This window comes from Penaeus monodon, chromosome 44, assembly GCF_015228065.2.
Source record: "Penaeus monodon isolate SGIC_2016 chromosome 44, NSTDA_Pmon_1, whole genome shotgun sequence".
NCBI lineage: Eukaryota > Metazoa > Arthropoda > Malacostraca > Decapoda > Penaeidae > Penaeus > Penaeus monodon.
This window is the reverse complement of record NC_051429.1, coordinates 110,386-136,138: the sequence shown is the minus strand read 5'-3', so window position 1 is coordinate 136,138 and position 25,753 is coordinate 110,386.

The following is a 25,753-nucleotide window of genomic DNA, read 5'->3' as shown; positions in this document are numbered from 1 at the left end:
CATTCCACCTGGGACTGAGGGATCATTCCTCAACCATCCGTCCTGGGAAACTTCCACTCTACCCAGAGTGGAGAGGCTACATAGTCCATCCTAAACAAAGGAGCCGGGAAGTACCGCCCATCTCTTCTCAGCTGTGGCCAAGATGCCAGAGGATGTACTGAACCGGCTCCAGAAATGGGACCCACACAACACTCACGGTTCACCGGGCATGAGCAAGCGCAATAGCGTTAGCACCCGGGCACATCTGCATATTCCTTGACCTGAAAAGGGCTTTGAATTGCAAGTCCTCTTGCATTCAGGAGAGCCTGAATCCAAAAAGGAATCAGAGGTAAGCTCTGCTTGGATAGGTGACTACTTTACAATAGAACTGCCAGAGTCAAATTCCAAGGTTCACCTATCACAGCACATGCCACTAAGAATGGAACCCCATAGGGTGGGGTCTCAGTCCAGCCTTTTTAACACATAATGTCCTTGATCCTCAATAAACCTCCATGGGTGCAAGATCATCTCTATGAGACGAGCTTATCTAACTGGACCTACTTGCCAAACAAAGCCAGCTTGTCGGACCTGGTATCAGAGGAGTTGTTGGAAGGGACTAAGATCTCTGCAGCCAAATCCAAGCAATGGCTGAGACAGAGTCAAGGCACAGTCTGAAATCCGGGAATGGCTTGGAGTGGGTTCAGCTACCTTACCTTGGGTAAGGATAGACCGGACCCTCTCCTTCCCAGGAGGTCCAGTACCCGTTGACGAACAAATCAAGACTGTCTGCCCATGGAGCATATGAGGGAAGAACGCATAGGGGCCAGACCAGAGTATAAGATCATTCTAAGTACATGCTGTCAGGCCCATTGTAGACTATGCCTCCCTCGCTCTGATTGGCATTAAGAGAAAACATAAAGACCAACTGGAGACAGTCCAAAACGAAGCCGCCAGGGTCATTCTGGGTGCCCCAAGGTGGGCGAAGGTCCTCAACCTCCTTGTGGAGGCAAACCTTCTCCCCTTGGCCTCACGAATTGACCTAATGGCAGCACAATTCTTATCAAAGGTCATCCAGGCTCCCAGGAACACAAGCCTAAGACATAAAATAGTCAGACGCCTAGAACAGGATAACGAGCTGTTTGCAAACAACTCCTGGCTGTCTCACACATCCAGGGTGTTAATACGCCATCAGTCAAGAACTAGCCAAGGGCATGGACTCCCCTCACCCTGACTTTGTCGAAGCTCCGCCGTGGGCACAAACCTCGATAGAGTTCTCGGTCATGAGACTGGCAAGCAAAAAGAATGAATACTGTATGCCTAGCCTAAAGGCAGAAACCCAGAGGGTCATTGCAGCCATCACCCCTCCGGGGAGCAGAACATATTACACGGATGGATCGGTCGATCCCTTGACCCACACTGCAGGCGCCGGCTTCGCAGCAAGGGTTGCCACAAATCCATGAGGGTAACAGACAACGCCTCCTCGCTACAGGCAGAGGCAGTTGCTATCATGGGAGCACTGAGCCACGCGTCCGTGAGGGAAGGACACGTGGTCATACACACAGACTCCAAAGGAGCCGTCGACTGTCTTCAGCAGCGCTCACCCACTGACAACATCTACCTTCTGACTACCATCCTCACACTGGCACAGAGGATTCTTGCACAGGGTAGAAGAATTATCATAAACTGGGTTCCCAGCCACATAGGGATCAGAGGTAATGAGCTTGCTGACAGATTAGCCGAAGTTGGCAGGGGTATGCCCCCTAATCCCATGATAATACATCAGAGCCGAAAATTACTTAGGAGGAGGTGTACGGTGACGGCCACCTCCTTCCTCCTGCAGCTTCACAGAGAGGAAACGAGATCCTCCCCCTCGGCCAGCTGGTACTCAGATGCCACAGGCTATGAACCACTGGCACTCTCTGAAATAAACAACAGAGGTACCGAAGTCATTCTGCCTAGGTTACCGCTGTGCAGGTCATACAAACCATAGAACGTGAAGAGAGGTGTTGCATGCATTGCGGCGAGCCGAACGCCACACTTGTACATTATTTGGAGAATTGCGTGCACACGCAATTCCTAAGACAAAGCCCGCAGAACACAGCCGTCGTGCTGGTAAAGAGATTATGCGAGATGCTTACACCACGGCTACAGGAGCGCCTGCTGGCAATCCCACCGCCACGGTAAGCACCGAGTGTCAGACAAATGAGACGGGCTGGGCCATAAGTGAAAGGCCCGGGCGAAGCCAGAACTTCGCAAATCTCAAGCAAGCAAGTACCACGGCTTGTCACTTTGCCCGCCTCGTCCCGCTTAGTGGTCGTGGGATCAGCGCTGACGAACTATAACGGAGAGATTCCAAGGACTGAACATCTTACAAACTTTCTACGGACTCTCTCGATGCCTGTGATTATGGGAGTGCACTCGTGCAATTGCATAAGGCAGACACGCGATTCAGAAGACAGCAGGATGAGTGATTCTAAAGAAAAGGGAGAAAAAACAAAAAATAGCCTCTATCACATTGTCGTATTCCCCACAACATAACCCATACCTTATGTTTACTTGCTTTGTTCTGTTTTTGGTCCCGTTCCGTCATTATTTACGTTCTGATATTTACTTCCTATTTATTTAACTACCATTTTCGTTGACATTCCTTTGTTTTCTCTCTGCTGTTTTTGTTCTGTCTTGTCCCTTTATATTATGTTATTATGTTATTATTTTTATCACCATTTTTATCACAGTTACTTATGTCTATCTATTAACATGCTCCCTTTTCGTTCCCACCCTTTGCAATAGTCAGACCAATTTGTCAGAATTCCCCTCCCCATGATTGACTTAAAATTATACCACTTTATTTTTTTATCACTATCACTAAAATCACCCCATCCCACATACATCTCACCCACCCCCCTCTGTCCCTATCTAGATTTAGTTCCCATTTATCACCCATTACTCCTCGTTTTATGTAACATATTTCTCATTCTGCACTGGAGTCCCCACCTCTTTTCTTGTTCTTTTTCTTGTTCCTGTTCTTAGCAATTAAAAACAAATACAAATTAATAATACAAAACAAATATTAAGTTTAAAAATAATTTTAAAAATTAAAGTTATTATTCCATTCATTTAATTATAGTTAAACTTGTTCTTCTCCTTTTTTCTTGTTCTTAGCAATTAAAAGGAAAAAAAAATTAAATAAATACAAAAAAAAATAAAAACTTAAAAAGTAATAAAACAAAAAAAATCTTAAGTTAGAAATTTAAACTTAGCTTATTCCTTTTACCACAATTCATTACATCTTCTCCTTATTATCTAGTTTTAAAAAATAAATACAAATCAATAAAAAACATAAAACGCAAAAAAGAAAAAAGCATATAAACAAAAAATATATATATTAACTTAAAATATAAAATATATATATATATTATTAAAATATATATATATATTTTATATACTTATTTATTACAAAAAAAAGAGGCGTTCTTCATAACACATGGAACATCAGCTCTTTTTTTTCGCCAAGCATGAAAAAAAACAATTCCCCCCCCCCCCAAAACTCCAGACTGAAAGAGAAAAAAAAAATGCAAATACTTACTATGAAAGGGGTTTCGCCCCCCTATTTTTCATCCCAATTTCCCTTTAAATTTCACCCCTTTCCATCCCCCCCCCCCCCCCCCCCCTTCTTTTTCACCTTTTTACTTTCATTTTCATGCTTTGCAAATCTTCCAGTTGCCCCGTGATTTTTGACCTTGGCTCCCTTTCCGAAATGTGACCTCGCCTGCCCCGCTGGATCCTCTCCTCCCCAATGTTTTAAAGTTTTGTTATTGTGTTTGTGTGAAAATTTTTGCCCTTATTAGTAACCTTTTTCTGTGTTTCCTCGGCGTGTTTCCTTTTGCCTTGACCGCTCTGTTTCCCTTCGTCTTTTTTATAATCAACCCTCACCCACCTTAATATATATATTTTATATTTTTATATATATCTATATATATATATTTCTATATATAATTATTAATTATAAATTATTGCCTGAGGGAGCCCGGCCGTGTCGCAAATGCTGACTTGCAAACTGTTCACTGGTGCGACTGGGCTAAACCCAGTCCTTACCCGCCGTGGTGCCGCCACAGCAGAAAACCCCCGGGGCGACAACTGCCTTCTCGCGCTGGGGGGGGCGCGAACCGCCGACCATCGGATGAGATCGACACGTTCCACGTACTAGCCCGGAGGCGGAGAAAAAATTTGCTGTATATTACTATAGAAAAAGGGGGGTTTTTCATGGATTTTGGGATGGAGAATTGGGGGACAGGAGTATTCAAAAACCAGTGCTAGGCCCTGAGGGGGTTTCCCCCATGATGTGTTCAGTAAAAAAAATGTAAAGGTAACAGGGGTTCTTTTGCTACAGCGCACAAATTAAAGAAAGTCCATCCCTTTTCTACATAAACAATAGTAGACATTGATGTGCTAGCTTTGTTTTTTTGACTTACAAACATTTTGTTACCACAAAACCCCTTCACACACCAACACCACACACATGCTGCATGCATGCTCATACTCAGGGATTATATATAATATATATTATAAATATAAAATTATATATATATATATATATACTATATATACATTAAAAAATATTATACTAATATACATTTATATATTCATATAATAATTTATATACATACATTATTATTATATATAAAATTTTATTAATAATATTATATATTGTATAATGTAAAAATATGTATATTTTTTATATTAAAACATATTACTTATATACTTAAAACTTTATATACATATTACATATATCTTATATATATATACATATAATTACATGTATATACACATATACATATATTTATTAATGTATTATATAGTATATTATTTATTATGCATTAATGATTTTATGTAATAAAAACAAAATTACATACTATATATACATACATATATATATTTTATATTATTTACTTAATATACATATATATAACCATATTCATATATATAATTTTATTTATATATATTTTATATTTATTATGTTTTTTATCCTTATGTATTTTATATGTATATTTTAACTTATATATATATATAATTATTATATGATATTATATTTAGTATATATATATATTTTTTATTATTGATAGTTATATTGTTATTATATAATTATATATATATATTTTATATATAAATATATATATTAATATATATATTTTTTATATTTAAAATGTGTGTGGTGTGTGTTGTCTGTGTTGTGTATACACACCCATATCTCGTATAGTTAACCACACCTTTAAATTTGAGACCTTCTTCAGGTAATTTTAATTATATATTATATATATATTATATATATATTATATAATATATATATATATTATATTATATGTTGTGTGTGTGTGTGGTATATGTTATGTATATATGTTATATATTTATATATATGTATATATTTATTTATTATTACATATAACACACACACCACACACATTATATATATATTTTTAATTTTATTATTATAATATATATATATATATTATATGTATTAATGTATATATATATGTATTTTATGCTTTAAAATTTAATTGTATTTTTTTTGTATTTATAAATAATATATAAAATATATAATATATAATATTATATACATATTATATACATATTATCATAATCATATATTAATTATATAATTAAAATATTATTTATATAGGGTTGTGTGTTGTGTTGTGTTGGTGTTGGTGTGTACAACACCCATTCTCATATTTGATACACTCCCCTTTTTATTTTAAAGGGCACTTCTTCAAGAAAATGCTTGGTTTTTATTATTAATCTTATCTCATTTTCAAAGATAAGCTGAATAACAGAACTCTATCCCTTCAGTAAGGTGGTTCGAAAAAACAGTAGAACGTAAGAATCATAGCCGTTTTTTTTACTTAGGGGATCTCTACTGCTTTTTTCCCTTTAAAATTGCCAGTCTTTTTTTGAAATTTCAGAAAGGGAAAAATTGCAATCAATTTAAATAAAACGTATTTGATGTACCAGTGCCCCCAAATGTGGTTTTTTTTATCTCAATTCAGCTTCAGTTGAAGATTTGTTGTTTTTCCCCCTTTTCAGTCAAAAACTTTTAGCAGTAGAAAATTTTTGCTAGGTGTAAATAAAACTTTTTAAAAAGTATGTCTCTCATAACAACTACTTTAAGGCATTTCCAAGGGTAAAGACCAGAGGTAAGTAGGGTGTGTATCAAAATCGAGCAATCTTATCGTACATTACTATAAATTTTGACTCCGTTTGGGTGAGCGATTTTCTTTTCGAAAAATCGTGGATTTTTTTTTTCCCTCTTCAAATATTCGGTGTTTTCAAAAATGACAAAAAAATTTTATTAACCCAAAGGGGAGGGCCCGGGGACCCCCGAGGGTTTTGGGCCCAAATTTGATCGATCTGTGGTACGTTTTAAAATTTGATGTGGTATGCCCCCCCCCCCCTTTTTTCTTGCCCCAAATGATATTTTGGACCAATGGGATATGAAATTTACGTCGGGAGCAAAATTTCGACTACCCCCAACTTGGGAAATTTTTATACGCGAGGCGGGGGGGAGGATTGATTGAATATTTTTTAAAAATTTGTCTGCCGCGTCAACGAAAAGGTCTTAGCGGCAAACCCTTTGTTAGAAAATATTAAATATTTAAAATTTTAAATTCTTCAATAATGTTTACAAATATAAAAAATTAAAAAAAATAAAAACATAATATTATGCTCAGGTTAAAAATTTTATTGCTAAATTTTGCATAATTAATTTTATTGAAAATTTCCCCCCTAAGGAACAAATAGACCTTTTTGTCACAACCTCCCCCAATACTTTTTTTCGTGTATATGGGGGAGACAGTACAACGCCCTTTGGTCTGAGATTTTGCACATCTTTCCACTACTGTCGACCTTTAATGGCTTTTGGATCCTTCAAAAGTCTTGACTTTTACCCCATCGTCCTGAGAAAGTCTCTGTGCCCGTTCTTAGTCTTTTTAAATAAAATACTTTTCGTTGGGATGGATGGGGCACCAACCCCAAAGATATCTCTAATTTCTCGCACTTTTTTTTTCTAGGGAAACCCTCCTTGTTCCCTACACTATCACGAAGACAACCCCTTATGCTATTTTTCAGGTCGGGGGTTGGGGGGAAAACGAGCATCACAAGGCTGATGCGCTCCCTTTGGCCCTCTGATCACTCGCTCTTTCCCCACTGAAAACCAACATGTGCTGGCACCCCAAAGTTATCTTTTTACTTTGACATAAATAACCAACTTAAATCCCCCTCCTACGGGATGTGTTGCTTGCAAGGCACAACAGAGTCTAATTATTACAACAAAGGGGTTCGTAAGATCTCTATCTCTTAACTGTGCAAGGAGGATGTAACTCTGCAGTAAAATCGGGTTTCTGAGAAAACGCCGATGCAGTCTTCCTTCTGCTCCTGCTGCAAGCCTCCCCTTTTCGTTTTTCAAACCCAATCTGTATAATTGCTCGATCCTGGTATTAAAATTTCGAAATCTTCTCGACTTCTGTTTCAGATTCTCCCTTTCCCCCAATTCCGACCAATCAACTCGATTTGTTAAACCAAAGGGGGGAATTGGGGAATTCCAACAGCCGCCTGTGAGTTTTAAAAATTAACTCTTCCACAAGTTCCTCATTCTCCTACCTGGGTCGGCTATCCTCGGGGGGTTAAAACCAATCGGTGTAGGGACCGGAATCCTTTGTCTCGTGTAGTAATCGTTCATGTGTCCGGTGTAATAAAAGGGGGGTTCTCCACTCTCCAACAGGACCCCACAGGTGGACCTAAAGCTCCATACGTTCTAAGCTTCATTATGAAATTAGCCCACCCGGGAGAACTGGGATTGCAGATGAAAAATTTTCCATACAAACCCAAGTTTACTATGAATCGCTCGAAAACGTAAAGCGTTGTGCGGTCTCCCCCAAAAAAATGTGAAAAACCCGCAAAATTAACATTTTTGGCCCTTTCACTTTTACTGTTTGATTTGGGCCCCATGTATTCGAGTCAAAAATTAACCCAAGTCCCCTCTGGGAAAAATTGCGGGGGTTTGCGTCTAAATAGGGGGGAAGGATGGAATTTTTCCCGTTTGGGGAAAGTATACCCTGGTCTTGTTTGGGAAAAAAATTTGACCCTGAATGTTGCCCCTGTACACCTGATTTTCAGTCTGTGTGTTCTTGCACATCCTGAAAGCTTTCTCATGAGCAGTAAGTGAAAAGTCCCCACATCAGATTACATGAACCGCACTTGGAACAACCTTCGTGTCCTTTATACGGGCAAACAGGGTCCCTTTAAAGACTCTCCCTTGGGACCCCTTCTAGCTGTTTTCCGGTTAGAAAAACTGTTTCCTACCCAACCAAATTTCCTGTCAGAAAGGGAAGCTTTGATAAGGTAGGTAATCTCCTCTTAACCATGTCATCGCTTCATGAGTTGCCATGTTTCCCAAGTATATCGTTAGCCTTTTAAAGGGTAAAAGAACTAGTATCATTACTCGCATGCAAGGATTCTGTATGCATTTCCACCTCAAAAGTGCATCTGTGGTCGATCTAAATTTTCTAACCCTTTGATATGGGGTCAACGTTTTTCTTTTTTCGCAGCCATGTCACCTAAAGTTCCATTTTCCCCATCAGTTTGCGATGAGCTGTGGGGGAAAATTGGCCCTGAAATTTTCCTGGTGTGGAAGCCTTTGCCATTTTTAGGAACGGGAATGATAATGCTTCTCCCCTGTGGATGGCCTGTACCCCCCATAGATCTATTAATGGTCAAAGGGGGAATTTTCTGGCTCTCGGGTAATGGTTTCATTGGTATGAATATTTTTTCATTTCCCTGGGGCAGTCTTACGGTGCAAGCAAATCCATCTCCTTGCAAAAGCAATTTTTGGAAATTCTGCTGCAATCCTCTGAAAAACGACCTGGTGTTTTCCTGTTCGCCCGAAAAGGAGAATCGAGCGGGTGAGATGCTCCAGAGGAGATCTTGCCATTTTTTGCTCTCATTTGCAACACCCTTTTTTTGTCTTGATGATTATGCCTCTTTTTCAGACGGGTTGTGACTGGTTTTTTCTTTCCAGCGATTTTACAAAATTGCCCCATCCCATGCTAAGGGGTCCCAAGTTAATCGAGGACATCTGTCTCCCCTTCCGTCTACCCTCCTTTAGCACCGCCTGGTTTGGGTTTGGGGTCTTTTTGTATTATCAGGTTACAATGCTGGGGCTCGTTTCAACGCCTTAATCACTTTTGCTCTAAAAGTTTGTTGGCATTATCGACCCCATGGTACTGGGGTCAGGGTATGCCTGTATTTTTGGGAAATGGATGCTTCTGCTGCAAGGGAATTCGTATGTAAAGTGATTAACACATTTTAACCACTGGAAACATTCCGATCCTTAATCTGCGTTATCAAAAAAGTCTGTCTTTGTTCAATCCCCTCTCTGCACTCCATTGACTGAATCCCATTCCCCCCAAAAATTTTTGGAAAGGGGTCCTTCCTGCCTCCCAAATGAATTCCTGCGAATCAGGTGAGCCTATTGATGGTCTATTTTGGAGAAGCCCCTTTGTTTTGGAAAATTGTGGGATGTCATTGTTCATAAACTGCTTTTAAATTTTTAAGAACAGGACCCCAACCCCTTTCCTCGGGGTTTTGCACAAAGTGTCTCCCCAGATTTGTTGGACCTTGAAATCCCCCCAAGAGTAGAAATGGTGGGGCAACTGCTCAAGTAGATTTTCCAAATCTTTAATGTTAGATTTTTTGGAAAAGGTGATGGTGCAACAGTGTAAAGGGCGTGTCAGCCCATTCTCCGCCCTTTACCTGCGGTTGTCTGCGGGGGAGGGGCCCGGAAGGGAATATCTTTACGTACCCTTACTGCTACACCCCCATGAGGTCCTTGTCAAAGGGCCCATAATGGGTTGAAATTGGAATCCCCTCGGGAAAAAGTACTTTTCCCCGGGCATAATCCTTTTAACCACAAACAGATTATATGAACTATCAGATGTTGCAGTGCTTCCCATTTTGCATGATTCCCTGACGTTTTCCCTTGGATTGGGTATCCGTTCTTTATATTTTTTCTTCAAAGGGTTTGGCGCACCTGTGGGCCAGGTTTCCCCCCCTTTAGGCTTCCCCCTTTCCAGGGTCCGGGTACTTTTTTAAAGGGTTTTTTCCTGTAACTGTTTTTCCCCAGGGGTTCCCCTTTGGCAGGGTTAGGGTTTCTTTCCTGGGCAAAAAATGATCTACCTTTGCTTCAGGGCATTCTTTCTAGCGCGGGCCCTGGGATATTGTGGGAACTGGGGTCTTTTGCACAGGTTTCGGATTCCTTTGCCCGGGGAAGGGCGTGTCTGAGCCTTTACTTCAGGGCATTCTGCCCAGCCGAGGCCCCTGTTTAGGGGGGCGCTGGGGCGTCCCGTTGAGGCCTCTGGGCCTTAAAAGATGGGTCCCAAAACCTTACTTTTAGGAGGATCTCCCCATAGACCCCTCACTCCCACTCCCTTTTTGGTGAACAAATCACAGAGGCCATGTCAGCAATTTGGGACTGAGGGGTTAAAAGGGAAAGGGGGAGAGTGTGTGTTGTACGAAACTTGGAGGGCAAGGTTGGTGGAAAGGGGGATGGGGTAGAACCGAAAAAAGGCACCTGGGTGTGCACAAAACCACGGCATGTTGCTTTGCCTCTGGAAAACTCTTTATCCTTTCCCTTATTCCAAAACTTTTTTTTTCAATATGTACCTTTTCTTGCTTTGAGAAGCTTCATGGCTCCTTTTTTCAGTGGGAACAGCATATTGGACCTGGACGTTTATCTCCTTGTGACCCTTTTCCCCCTTTTTCCATACTCTTGGTTGCCCTTTTTTTTTAAAAAGGCAAAAGTTGGCTCCCTGCCCATAACCCTGGCAGTGGGAAACACCCCATGGTTGGGCACATATGCTTCCCTTGAGGGGGTACCCATGCTAACTTAGCCGATTCTGGAAAGGCTAAGTGTTAAAAATTAGAAGAAGAGCTGGGGTCGACTGTTCCAACATCAACTTTCTTCTTAAAACTTTTCTGCCCCACATTAAATTCTCTAGTTCCCCTAAATTTCCCCTTCAGATCCCATCGGGGGCCGGGGAAAAAAAATTCCCTTACACTGACTGGGGTTTTTTTGAGGGGAAAAATAAACTTGAGCCCAGAATGTTGCATATCGCACAACAGTCACTCTGCTCGGACGAAAATTTACTACGCTCCATCCGCTGTGGGGTAGCAGGGGTCATTGAATACTTTTACTATTATTCGGTGCTCAAATATCAATCCTATTGACACCCATGGTCTTCCTCTAAAATTACTAATTAATGCTTTCATATTTACAGTAATTTCCTTAGTGGTTTTGGGAAAGGCTTCTCCCCCTTTTTACCGGGTTTTGGGGGCCCAGAACCATTCATTCAAATTCTTCCTTTTGGAAGCTGGAAAGGTTCCAAAGTGACATGTATGATCCGAGGGAATGGCGGGGGGGTTGGTATTTGTCAGGAGAGAGCTAGATGTTTTTAAAATTTTTATATTCAAAAATTGGAATTCTTTTATTTTTTCATCCCCCCCCCCCTCCTGGAGTCCCAAGGGGAAACTAGTTGGGGCTCAAAAACCCCAAAAGCCCAGGGTATGAAAAATATATCACCATTTACTTGATCAGCGTGGAACCTATGTCTACCGACTGAAAATTCTGCTTTCCCCGCCTTTTGACCAGCCGATCGACTTGACCCCGGGCCCTTTATCAGCCACCCCTCTAACCAGCATTAAAGGGCCCCAAAAGGTGAGTTGCTACTGCGGGGGGCGCTGCAGCTCCTCACCTCCAGCTCCTGGTTTCCCGTATTATGGGGGGCCCCACGGGAAACACCTGGGAGATTTTTCCCTGGTCCCCAAACCCGGGTGGGGGCACCATCCCCTCTCTTAGGCCTTGTGCCCAAAGCATTTTGTCTCATCCCCCCACAGCTGGGCGATGAGTGTGCTCTGGGATGTATAAAAACACATTGCCAAACTAATTACATGTCCGAAACCGTCGCTGGGGTTATCGCTGAGGACAAGTAGTATAATTAGAAAAAGGAAAAAAAGCTTAAAATGTCATGAAGGAAAGAAAAAAAAATTTTTAGGGTAAATGAGGGAATTTCCCCTGAATTGAGAGTATGGAAAAAGCATATCTTAAAACCATACATAAAACTTTTTGCAAACCCTTTTGGGGGGCCGCTACAAACCCTTCCCCACGCACCTGTCAGCCCCACGTTTCCTTCCCCACCCCATTGGGGTGCGTCATGGGTCATGCTGATTCGCCACAAAGCCTTTCTCCTCTGGAGGGCGCGCAAATCCTCAAAACCCCCCACCCATTGGGGAATTTTACTCTAAAAAAAATCGGGGAGATACACCAATCCAAGATGTTCATGAAGTGGATCTTAAAAAAAAAGGGTTTGGGTCCGCTCTCTCCCCGGCAAAAATTAGGGGAAGCTCCACCTCGACATCAGCTGTTTTATGTTTTCCTTTCAAAAGCCAAAACCTGAGGGAAAACACGGCAAACCCGCCCCCAACCAAAAGTTTTTAGTTTTCCCGCGACTTGCCCCGAAACAAAGCATAACTGCCCGAGGGGTTTAAAACCATCCAGAACTTTCCCCCATTTCTGCACAGACGGATTTGCCCTACCCCAAGCATAGGGAGTGCCCTAAATTTCTGCCGGAGTAGATGGAAGCCCAAGGGCTCCAAAAAAAGCGGGAAAGGGACCCCTACAAAGCTCCACAAACCCCAAGAAAAGTCACCACCTCCACCCCGGTTTCCAATCCCAAAAGAGAGAAACGGAAAACATTTCCTGCGATCCAGCCCCTTCCCCTCCATTTTTCCACTATGCAGCCGACAGACACACCCCAAAAACGACCTCAAGGGTTGTCGCCGCCTCAAATCTCAGTTCGGACATCGCCCACAAAAAAAAAAGTACCCCATCCACACCCCGGAAAAAACTGCCCTGGAGTCTTACACTTTTGTTTTTTGGACGGAGGGGGTGGGGCGAGCTAGTTGAAGCTCCTTTATGTTTTCAAGCTTGATAAACACTCCCCGTGCCACCAATTTTCGGGTTTTTTGTAAATCCCTCGCTGTTCTTTTTGTCGGGGTTTTGGTTCCCCACGGGGGGACCGAGGGGGTGTTGCATCTTTTTGGGGACAGTATGGTAGTGTAGCGTGACGGAGGTTTAAAAGCTGGGGTTTGCAGAGTATTTCGGGGGAGCGGGGAGCCCGGGAAAAGGGAGGGGCCGTTGGGGGTCCCGGGAGGACAGCGTGTGAGGGAGACAGGACTCAGGGGAGTGATTTTACGGGTCAAGGTGTGACACTGAAGCATTTTACCCCTCTCTTTTGTACCCCTTCGAAACCCTTGAAGTTTTTTGTATTTCGGGATATAAACCATGTTTTCATATAGAAAAGCAAGATACAGAGAGGGGGTATAATTTACATCGGGGATGATGAAAAAATGTATCTTTTTTTTATGGGGTGTAAAAAAAAATATTTTTCAGGGGTTAAAAAGGGAGGGCTTTCTTATTACTATTTTTTTTGCATTGAGAATAAAAAGGGGGGTTTTTTATTGCTCGGGCTGAAAGGGGGGATTTTTAAATAAAACCCCGAAAATTTTGGGCAAAGCAAAAAATTTAATTGACTGCGTTATATTATAAAAAAAATTTGGGAATTTTTTATATTGTATCTCCCTAAATTTCTCAATTTCCCTTTTTTGGTCGCAATCCAATAAAAAACCACCCCCGCACTGACCTCAATTACGTTTTTTTTTTTTGAAAAAGGGGTTTATTTTACAAAATTACTCTTTTAAAGTTATTATCTACTTTATATTCTTCTGAGACAACAGATGCTATTTTTTTTTTTGAAAGCACTCTAAGGGGGTTATTGTTCCCCCTATTATTGGTACTATTACTGGGATTACGGGAAAATCCCCTTTTCCACCATTTTTGATATATCACTGATACATCGGTGATAACCATTATTCTGAGACCTACATTTTAATCATACGTATTGCCCATAATTAAATTTATTATTAAAAGTTTCATTGCTGCATATCCTATGGTCTTGTTGTGATGCCCTGTTTTTTATATATACTTTTTCCCCCCTAAAAAGCATGAAAGGAGAAAAAAGAAAAGGGCAAGGAAGAAGGTAAGGATGGGGGTAGAAAAAAACTCCCCAAACGAAGAACACAAAGGAAAGGGGAAAAAAGAGAGTTAAAGGGATGAAAAATTAAAAGAGGAGAAAATGAAAAAAAAGTAAAGAAATTAAAAAGAAGAAAAGGAACAGCAAGTACATTATGTTGAAAAGGCAAAATAAGGGGGGCCAAACGAAGATGAAAAAATAAAGAATAGAAACTGTAACGACGATAAATTATAAAAAAAAGCGACGGCTTGAAGGAAAACACAAGAAATCAAACAAAAAACAATGACATTCAAAAAAAAATCAAGGGGAAAGAAAAAGAAAATAAAAAAAAGGACAGGGGGGAGAGGAACAACTCAAGGGAAAACAAAAAAAGCATATGACGGACGAATCACCCCCGAATCAAACAAGAGGCGGGACTGGGATAGTTGTGATGACAACAAGGAACAGAAACAAGCCACGAAAACTAATCAAAAAGCAGGGGTGGGATAGTTGTGATGAAACAAAGGAAAAGACCCAAACCACGGAGTGAATCAGAGGCAGGGCGGGATTTGTGATGCGCAAGGGCAGAATCAAGCCACGAAAATTGATCAAAGAGGGCGGGGGAATTTTGAGACGACAAGGAACAATCAAGCCCAAACTAATCAAAAAGGGGACTGGGTGTATGACCAACAGGACAGTCAACCCGAAGATTAGATCAAGAGACGGGAGGGATGGTGTGATGACGACAAGGGAAGAAACAAACCACGAACCCAAATCAAAAACAGGGGCTGGGATGTGTGATGACGAAAGGAACAGAATCAACCACGAAACTAAATCAAAGAGCAGGGACGGGGATAGTTGTGTGACGACAAGGAACAGAATAAAGCCACGAAGACTAAATCAAAGAGCAGGGACGGGGATAGTTTTTTGATGACAACAAGGAACAGAATCACCACGAAGATTAGATAAAGAGACAGGGACTGGGATTTTTGTGAGACGACAAGGAAAAGAATAAAGCCACGAAGATCAGATCAAGAGGCAGAAACGGGGATGTAGTGATGACAACAAGGAACAGAATAAAGCCACGAAGATTAGATCAAGAGACGGGGACTGGGATAGTAGTGATGACAACAAGGAACAGAATCAACCCACGAGACTAAATAAAAGAGGAGCGGGGACTGGATAGTTTTTGATGACGACAAGGACAAATCAAGCCACGAAGACTAAATCAAGAGCAGGGACTGGGATATTGTGATGACGACAAGGAACAGATCAGCCACGAAGACTAAATCAAGAGCAGGGACTGGGATAGTTGTGATGACGACAAGGAACAGAATCAAGCCACGAAGATAAGATCAAGAGACCGGGACGGGGATAGTTTGATGACGACAAGGAACAGAATCAGCCACGGAGATGGATCAAGAACAGGGACGGATAGTTGTGATGACGAAAGGAACAGAATAAAGCCACGAAGTCAGATCAGAGGCAGGGACTGGGATAGTTGTGATGACGACAAGGACAGAATAAAAGCCACAAAGACTAAATCAAAGAGCAGGGACTGGGATAGTTGTGATGACAACAAGGACAGAATCAAGCCACGAAGACTAAATCAAGAGCAGGGACTGGGATAGTTGTGATGACGACAAGGAACAGAATCAAGCCAGGGAATGAGATAAAGAGACAGGACTGGATATTTGTGAGACGACAAGGAACAGAATCAAGCCACGAAGATCAGATCAAAGGCAGGGACTGGGATAGTGTGATGACGACAGGAACAGAATCAGCCACGAAGATCAGATCAAGAGGCAGGACTGGGATGTTGTGATGACGACAAGGAACAGAATCAAGCCACGAAGATTAGATCAAGGCAGGGACTGGGATAGTTGTGATGACGACAAGGAACAGAATCAAGCCACGAAGATCAGATAAAGAGGCAGGACTGGGATGAAGACGAGGATGAATCACACAGACAAGAAAACGCAGGGAGGACGACGGGGGACAAAGAAAATACTGAATACAAGAGAGGTAATACTGGTCTGATTTTGTATCCATTTTGTCTTAATATTAGATATTCTGGACCCAGAATTTTGCTATTTCCCTCACGCCATCTTGCACTGGGCTAGCATTATATTGTATTTATGAGTTATGTCCCAGTCTACCTTTGTCCCACCTGTTGCGCTGTCTCCGCATTTCTTCTTTTTAATGTCCCAAGCATATCTTCCACTTTTGTTTTTTTCTCAGATCCCTGTTGCCCCATTCTATCTTTAGCCAATTCCCAACATCAGTCTTTCCATTCCTCTCTAGCTTCCTCTTTAACATTGAAGGCGAGGAACCATTGATATCCCTACTACAAATAATGAACTAATATACTGTTTTTACTGAAGCTGATTCGTCGCTTTATTTCCTCTTAAATAGACGTGTCTGTGTATATTATAAAATTGGTTAAAGTAAAAATTCTCCATCCACTACCTCTAACTACCTCACCTTGTAACCGCTCGAACTAAACCGACCTTAACATGCCCCTTGGGCCCTTTTTCTTGTTCTTTTATTAAGCCCACATTTACACTTTCTCTATTCAAAAAATTCATTAGCTGTTGCAGTTCATTTGCAAATTTCCCGAACAGAACAATTTTTCTGCAAATCTTAGATTTTTTTAATTTCCATCCCCTATATCAAACCTCTCATCCCCAGTGGAGCTTATTGAATATTTCATTTAAGAAAGATATAATTTTTTTTTTTTTGCTGAAATGGTATCACCCTACCAACCATTTCCTAATTGGGATTTTTTCGGTTTTTTTCGTGGGGGTTTTGATTGACGGGGTTCTATCTTCACACACACCACACATATATGTTATGTATATTATGTATAAAAATAATATATATATATTTTATATATATATATATTATATATATATATATATTATATATTTTTTTTTTTTTTTTTTTTCTTTTTTTCCCTTTCTTTTTTTCTTCTTTCTTTTTTCTTTCTCTTTTTTCTTTTTCTTTTTTCTTTCTTTTTCTTTCTTTTTTTCTTTTTTAATAGATTCCCTTTTCGTAAGTGACAAATACCTACACAGTTCCTATATTCCGTCTTTCTCCTATTTAGGGTAGTGTGGGGGATTATTTTTTGCTGAGAACCCCTGTGGAAGCCTTGTGAAATCAGGTTGTGATGATTTTTGTGAACATTTGTAGATGTATTGACCTTTTTTCCCCTTTTTGGGTCCAAAAATATTTCCCAAGTTTTAAAAGTTTTTTCCCCATTAATAAATATTTAAATAGTTTTATTGCTGCTTCTTCTGTGTTTCCGTATTTTTCTTTTTATTTCCTCGCTTTATTTTGGGCACATCTCATTCTATGTCTGTCTCTCATTGGTGAAAAATCTCTAAAGTCTTATCCCCCTCTGATATTTATGTTTGAAACGTCCCACCTCCATCGGGTTTACTGATGCATCTTTTGTTTTTCCCATTTCCAGCTTTTTTTAGCTTTTTTTAATGCGGGTGTCTAAAAACCTTTTTCTTTGATTTTCGGGTATTGATTTCTAATCCTCCTTCTTTTTTTTGTTTTTGCTAGTTAACTCATCTATTTTATCCCCGTTTTGGGGTTTGAACTTATGTTGCACGGTTGGCATCACTGTTTTTGTTTTTTTACCCACGCTTACTAGACTTAAAAAGTATTTCTTTTTTTTTTAGGTGAATATATATATATAATATTATTATAATATAATATTATTAATATTTTATTTTTATATTATATTTATATATAAATATATTTTTTTATATATTTATTTATATATTATATTATATTATACACGTGTTGGGTGTGTGTATATATAATAAAAAAAAATTATATTATATTTATATATATATTTATTTATTATATTACATATTTTATATTATATGTATACTAATAAAGTTTATATATTATTTATATTATATAATTTATAATTATATTTATGTTATATATATATTTAACTATAATATGTGTATATTATATATTATATATTAATTTTATATTATATATATAATATATATATATTTTATAAAGTGTTAAAATTATAATATATATATATATTATCTTATTTATATTAATAATTATAATATTTATTATATTCCGTGTGTGTGTGTGTGTATATTATTATATAATTATATATATTTATATCTTTTAAATTTTAATATTTTATATTATATATTTTTATATTATATATAATACTACCGCGCGAAAAGCGTGTGTGTATTATATATAAACACATATAATACATATATTTTAATAATATACATATATATATATATATATATAATCATATACATATATATATACACATATATAAACAAAACCCCCACACACACCCCCATAATATATATACACATATATAATGTTTATAATATATATAAATTATTATATATATATATATATTATATATATATTTTAATTAATAATATATATTATAATTTATACTACTACGCATCACACATGTTTTAAAAATTAAAAATATAATATTATTTTATATATATATATAAATATATGTGTTATTATTTATTCTGTGTGTATGCGTATGTATTATATAATATATATATATATTATATTATTATTACAAAATTTTTATATATATATTATTATTTTTATATTATATATATATATTCTAATATATATTGTATAAAATTATTGTGTGGTGTGTGTTGTTTTGTTATGTATATTGGTTTTATATTTATTAATATTATTAATTATTATTTATTTAAAAATATATTGTATATTATGTTATTAATATATATACACACACGGGGTCGCCCGTTGTATATTTTTATATATATAATATATATATATTATTATATATTATATATATATATATTATTATTATATATCTTTATTATATAATACCACACCAAAAACGTGTATATATATTTATATATTTTAAAATTTTATATATTTTTATATATATATTATTATTAAATATATATTTTTAATAACTTAATATTTTATATATTATTTAAAAATATTTATATATATATATATTAATAATATTACACAAAATTATATGTATACATTTTATATAAAATTATATATAAAAATAAAATATATATATTTTATAAATTATATATATCTATTTAGTATACATATATATTCATATATTTTAATATAATATTTTAAATTTTATATATATATATATTATATAAAATTTTATATTATTTATCACCCACACACCGTTAATATATATATTATTATATAAAATTATATTATATATTATAATATATAATTATAATACATAACTATACTAAAAAATTTTATATATATATATATATATTATATATATATATATATATTATATACACCAAAAAAGGAAAAGGAAATATACTTATTTATTATCTATAACTGCGGTAAAAAACAAAACAGCTGATCCAACCTGCAACAAAGTTAAAACCAAAACGGGGAAAAAATAGATGTGTTGAACTAGCAACTAAAAAAAAAGGGATATACAAAATTCCCTATCCAAAATCACGAAACAGCGTTTTCAGACACCAATTAAAAGCTAAGAATTTGGGAAATGGGAAAAATAAAAATATGCTCCATGAAACCTATGGATGATGGCACGTTAAAAAATTAAATCATCGAGGAGAAGCCTTCTACGAGATTATACAGCTCTAATGATGAGTCACAGACATATGTAAATAGAGATGTGCCTAACATAATAGCAGAGGAAATAAAAGAACATACGGTAAACTCAGAAGAAGCGAATAAAACTATTCAATATTTTTTTAAATGGTAAAACACTTAAAGCTTGGGAATTATTCTTGCGCACCAAAAGGGATATAAAGGATCAATCACATCTCTACAATTGTTCACAAAAGTCCCTCACAACCTGCATCTTCACTAGGCTTCCACAGTGGGTTCTCAGCAAAAAATCAGATCCACACACTACCCTAAATATGAGAGATATGACGGAATATAGGGAACTCTGTGTATGGTATTCGTCACTTACGAAAAGGGAATCTATTAAAAAAGAAAGAAAGAAGAAAAAGAAAGAAAGAAAGAAAAAGAAAAAAAAGAAAAGAAGAAAGAAAAAAGAAAAAAGAAAGAAGAAAGAAAGAAAAAAAAAAAAAAAAAATATATATATATTATATATATATATATATATATATAATATATATATAATATATATATTATACATATTATACATTACATATTGTGTGTGTGTGTGTGAAATAGAACCGCGTCAATCAACCTCCACGCAGAAACCGAAAAAATCCCAATTGGAAAATGGTTGGGTAGGTGATACCATTTCAGCAAAAAAAAAAATTATATCTTGCTTAAATAAATATTCATAAGCTCCACGGGGGATGAGAGGGTATTGATATAGGGGATGGAAATCTAAACAATCTAAGATTTGCAGACAAATTGTTCTGTTCGGGAATTAGCAAATGAACTGCAACAGCTAATAAATTGTTTGAATAGAAAAAGTGTAAATGTTGGGCTTAATTAAGATAAACAAGAAAGACAAAGGGGTCATTTTTTAAGGTCGGTTTAGTTCGAGCGGTTACAAGGTGAGGTAGTTAGAGGTAGTGGATGAGAATTTAAAACTTTAACAATATATAATATACACAGACACGTCTTTTGAAGAGGAAAAAAAGCGACGATCAGGCTTCAGTAATACAGTATATTAGTATCATTATAGTAGTAGTATATCAAGGGGTTCCTCGCCTTCATGTTTAAAGAGGAAGCTAGAGAGGAATGGAAAGACTGATGTTGGGAATTGGCTAAAGATAGAATGAGGGGCAACAGGATCTGAGAACAAACAAAAGTGGAAGATATGCTTTGGGACATTAAAAGAAGAAATGTCGGAGACAGCGCAAAAAGGTAGACAAAGGTAGACCCGGACATAACTCATAATACAATATAATGCTAGACCAGTGACCCAAAATGGCGTGATGAAATAGCGAAATTCTGGGTCCGAATATCTAAAATTAAGACAAAATGGATACAAAATCAGACCAGTATTTACCTCTCTTGTATTCAGTATTTCTTTGTCCCCCGTCGTCCTCCCCGCGTTTTTCTTGTCCCGTGTGATTCACTTCCTCGTCTTCATCCCAGTCCCTGCCTCTTGATCTGATCTTCGTGGCTTTATTCTGTTCCTTGTCGTCATCACAACTATCCCCGTCCCTGCCTCTTGATCTAATCTTTGTGCTTGATTCTGTTTTCCCTTTTCGTCATCACAACTATCCCAGTCCCTGCCTCTTGATCTGATCTTCGTGGCTTGATTCGTTCCTTGTCGTCATCACAAATATCCCAGTCCCTGTCTCTTGATCTCATCTCCGTGCTTGAATTCTGTTCTTGTCGTCATCACAACTATCCCAGTCCCTGTCTCTTGTCTGATCTTCGTGGCTTGATTCTGTTCCTTGTCGTCATCACAACTATCCCAGTCCCTGTCTCTTGATCTCATCTCCGTGGCTTGATTCTGTTCCTTGTCGTCATCACAAATATCCCATCCCTGCTCTTTGATTTAGTCTTCGTGGCTTGATTCTGTTCCTTGTCGTCATCACACTATCCCCGTCCCTGCTCTTTGATTTAGTCTTCGTGGCTTGATTCTGTTTCCCTTTTTGTCATCACAACTTCCCAGTCCCCTGTCTCTTGATCTTATCTTCGTGGTTTGATTCTGTTTCTTGTTGTCATCACAATTTCCCCAGTCCCTCCCCTTTATCTATCTTCGGGGCTTGATTCTTTTTCCTTTTTGTCACACTACTATCCCACCCCTGCTCTTTGATTTGTCTTCGGGCTTGTTTTCTTTTCCCTTGTCGTCTCACAACTACCCCCATCCCCTCTTTGATTTGTTTTCGTGGCTTATTCTTTCTTGTCGTCATCACTATATCCCAGTCCCGCTCTTTGATTTGTTTCTGTTTGATTTGTTCCTGTCGTCATCAAACTTCCGTCCCTGCTCTTTGTTTTAAATCTTCGTGGTTTGATTCTTTTCCTTGTCGTCATCACTACTATCCCGTCCTGCTTTTTGTTTTAGTCTTGGGCTTGTTCTGTTCCTTGTCTCATCACAATACCCCGCCCCTGTCTCTTGCTAACCCTTCGGGGCTTATTCGTTCCTTGCGTCATCAAAACTATCCCTCCCGCCTCTTGTCTCATCCCGTGGCTTTTTCTTTTTCCTTTTTTGCTCACAATATCCCGCCCCCTGCTCTTGTTTTAGTCTTCGGGCTTGATTCTGTTCCTTTTGTCATCACAACTTCCCCCCTGCCCTTGATCTGTTTCGTGTTTGTTCTTTTTTCCTTTGTCATAGCTTTTTTTGTTTTGCCCCCTTGAGTTGTCCCCTCTCCTCTCCTCGTCTTTTTGTTTTATCTTCTTGTTCTTTTCTCTCTGATGTTTTCTTTGTTCTTTTGCTTTTTTTTTTTCTTTGTTTCTTCCTTCTAACCCGTCCGTTTTTTTCTATAAATTTTTATCGTCGTATCGTTTCTACTTCTTTTCGTTTTCATCTTCCTTTGGTCCCTTTTTTTCCCTTTCATCTCCAACATAATGTATTTCTGCTTCCTTTTTTTTTTTTTTTAATCTTCTTTATCTTGTTTTTCATTTTCTTCCTCATTTCATTTTCACCCTCGTTAATCTCTTTTTCCCCTTCCCTTTGTGTCTCTTCGCTTGCGGGGAGTTTTTTTTTTTATCCATCCCCCCTTTTCTCCTTGCTCCTTTCTTTTTCTCCTTTTCACTGTATTGGGGGGGGAAAAAATATATAATAAACCTGGCTCACCCAAAGACACTATATGGATTGACAGAAAAGAATCATTATTCTTAAATTTTCTGGTGCAATTTCTGTATGTTATAGTTGTCTCATAATAATGGTATATCCCCGGTATCAGGATACTTCAAAAAAGTGGGATAAGGTTTACCAGAAAACCATAAAAAGACCCTATAGTGTAAAAAACACCCTTTGTATGCGTTATCAATAAAAATAGCATCTGTTGTCTCAGAATAATAAAAGTATGTAAACATTAATAAGATTCTGTAATATATAACCCCTTTTCAGAAAAAAAACGTAAATACGTCTGCAGGGGGTTTTTATTATGGGTTTGCGAGCCAAAAAGGAACTGAAATATACGGTAATCATTAAAAAAATTACCATTTTTTTATTAAAATAACACAGTCAACTTCATACATCTTATTTATTTTTCAAATTTTAGGGCTTAGTTAAAAAAAAGCTCCCTTTCATGCCCGATCAAAAATAACCCTCCTTTTTCTCATGCAAAAAAAGTAATAAGAAAACCCCTCCCTTCTTATCCCTTGAAAAAATGAGTCCTTCCCCATTAAAAAATACACTTTTATCATACCCATTAAAATTATACCTCTCTCTTGTCTCTCTTTCCTTATACCTATATGAAACATGCGTTTTATATGCGTCTTACAAAATAACTTCAATGGCTTTCGAATAGGGACTATAGGTGGGCATGCCTTCAGTGTCTACCTGACCCTAAAAAACACTCTGCCTCGAGTCACTGTCTCCCCACACCTGCTCCTCCCGGGGACCCCATTTCAGGCCCTCCTTTCCGGGGGCCACCCCTGCCCCAATTTTCTGCCAAGCCACCATTTCACCCCCGTCACGCTACACTCCATCACCTGCTCCTCCCAAAAAAGCTGCTAAAACCCCCCTGCGGGCCCCCCCGTGGGGAAACCACCAAACCCCTGACAGATAAATAAAGGATGGGGTGTCTAAAACCACCCGACTCTGGGGGCACCGGGATGCGTTTTTTTCAAGCTTTAACATAGGATGCTTTCACTAGCCGACCACCTCCCCCGTCCGGAAAAACAAGTGTAAGTACTCCCTGGGCATTCTTTCCTGGTGTGGATTCGTCCCTTTCTTTTTTTTGGGAGTCTCTGGAAATGTAGGTTTTTATTGGGGGCGACGCCTCTGCGTCGTTTTGGCTCTCGTCTGTGGGACGGCTAGCGGAAAAATGGAGAGGAAGTGCTGGTTCCCCCGGAAATGCTTTCCGTTCTCTCTCTTGGTGGGGGAAACCCGGGTGGGAGGTGGTTGACTGTTTCTTTTGGTTGTGCAGCGTTGCCTGGGGGTACCTTCCGCTTTTTTGGATCCCTTGTGTTCCATCACATCCGGCGAGATAATTTAGGCTGCACTCCGTACTGTTTGGGGTGGAGCAATGCCGTCTTACCAGAATGGGGTAAAGCTCTCTGGATGGTTTAAACCCCTCGGGCAGTTATTGCTTGATGTGGGAGCAAGCCGGAAAAAAACGTAAACTTTTGGGTTTGAGGGGGGGCTTGCCGATGTTTCCCTCAGGGGTTTGGGCTTTTGAAAGGAGAACATAAACAGCTGTATCGTCCAGTCGGGGGCTTCTCCCAAAGTTGCCGGGAGAGAGCGGCCAATCTTTTTTTAAGACCACTCATGAACTTATCTTGTGTATCTTTGGTTCTTGCCAGATTGTTTTAAGTACAACCCTCCAATTTGGTTGGGATGTTGAGGATTTGTCGCCCCCTCTCAATGAAAAACTTTGTGCGAATCGCACTGCCCACTAAAGCATCCCTGCGGTGCGGAAAAAAATGTGGTGCACGGGTGCCGTGTGAAGTGTTGTAGCGGCGCCAAAAGGTTTTTGCATAATTGTTGTTAGGGTAGGTTTTAGATATCATTTCTTCATACTTCTAAATTCTGTAAAATTGCCTCTTTTTCCTAAAAATTTTTGTTTTTCCTCTCTGCTCGTTATTTTTTTTCACAAATTATTCTCTCTATACTACATTGTCCTCGCGATAACCCCAGCGCGGGTTTCTGGACTTAATTATATTTTCATGTTGTCTTTATACTGCCCAGATGCCATCTCGCCCGCTGTGAGGGATGAGACAAATCTTCCTGGTCCCAGGCCTAAGAGAGGGGATGGTCACCCCCCCCTTTTTTTGGGCCCAGGGGAACTTCCCCGTGTGTTTGCCGTGCGTGGCTCCCAAAATACCGGACACAGATCTGGGGGTTGAGCGATGCTGCGCTCGCCTGCATGAAACTCACCTTTTTGGGCCCTTTAAATGCGGTTAGGGGTGGCTTGATCAACCCGGGGTTCAGTCGATCGTCTGGTCAAATAGGGCTGGGTAAAGCAGACACTATTCTGGGTAGCACTGGTCCTACGACTGCACATCTGTAATGGGGGCTGCATATTTTTTTCATTACCCCTGGGGCTGTTGGAATTTTGAGCCCCAACTTTTAGCTTCCCCCGTTGGCTCCATGGAGGGTGGGGGGATGAAAAAATGAAAAATTTCCCAAATTTGTATAAATACTAAAAATTTAAAAACTCTAGCCCCTCCCTACCCTACGCAACCCCCCCATCCCTCTGGATCATTACTGCACTTTGGACTTTCATTTCCCAAAAGGCAAAAATTTTTAAATCTAATGTTCCTGGCCCCAACCCAGGTAAGAAGGGAACCCTTCTAATCCCAAAGGGAATCTTACCTGTAAATTGAAAGCATTCTTGTATTCTAGTAGTGAAGACCATTGAGGTGTAAATCATGGATTTTGTATTTTAAGTACACCAATAATATTTAAATATTCAACGGATCCTCGCACACCCCACGCGAGAGGGTAGCCTGATAGTTAAAGTTTCGTCAGAACGGGGTGACTGTCTGTGTGCGATAGCACTTCCTGGGGCTCAAGTTTATTTTTCTCCCAAAAACCCCCTCAGTGTAAG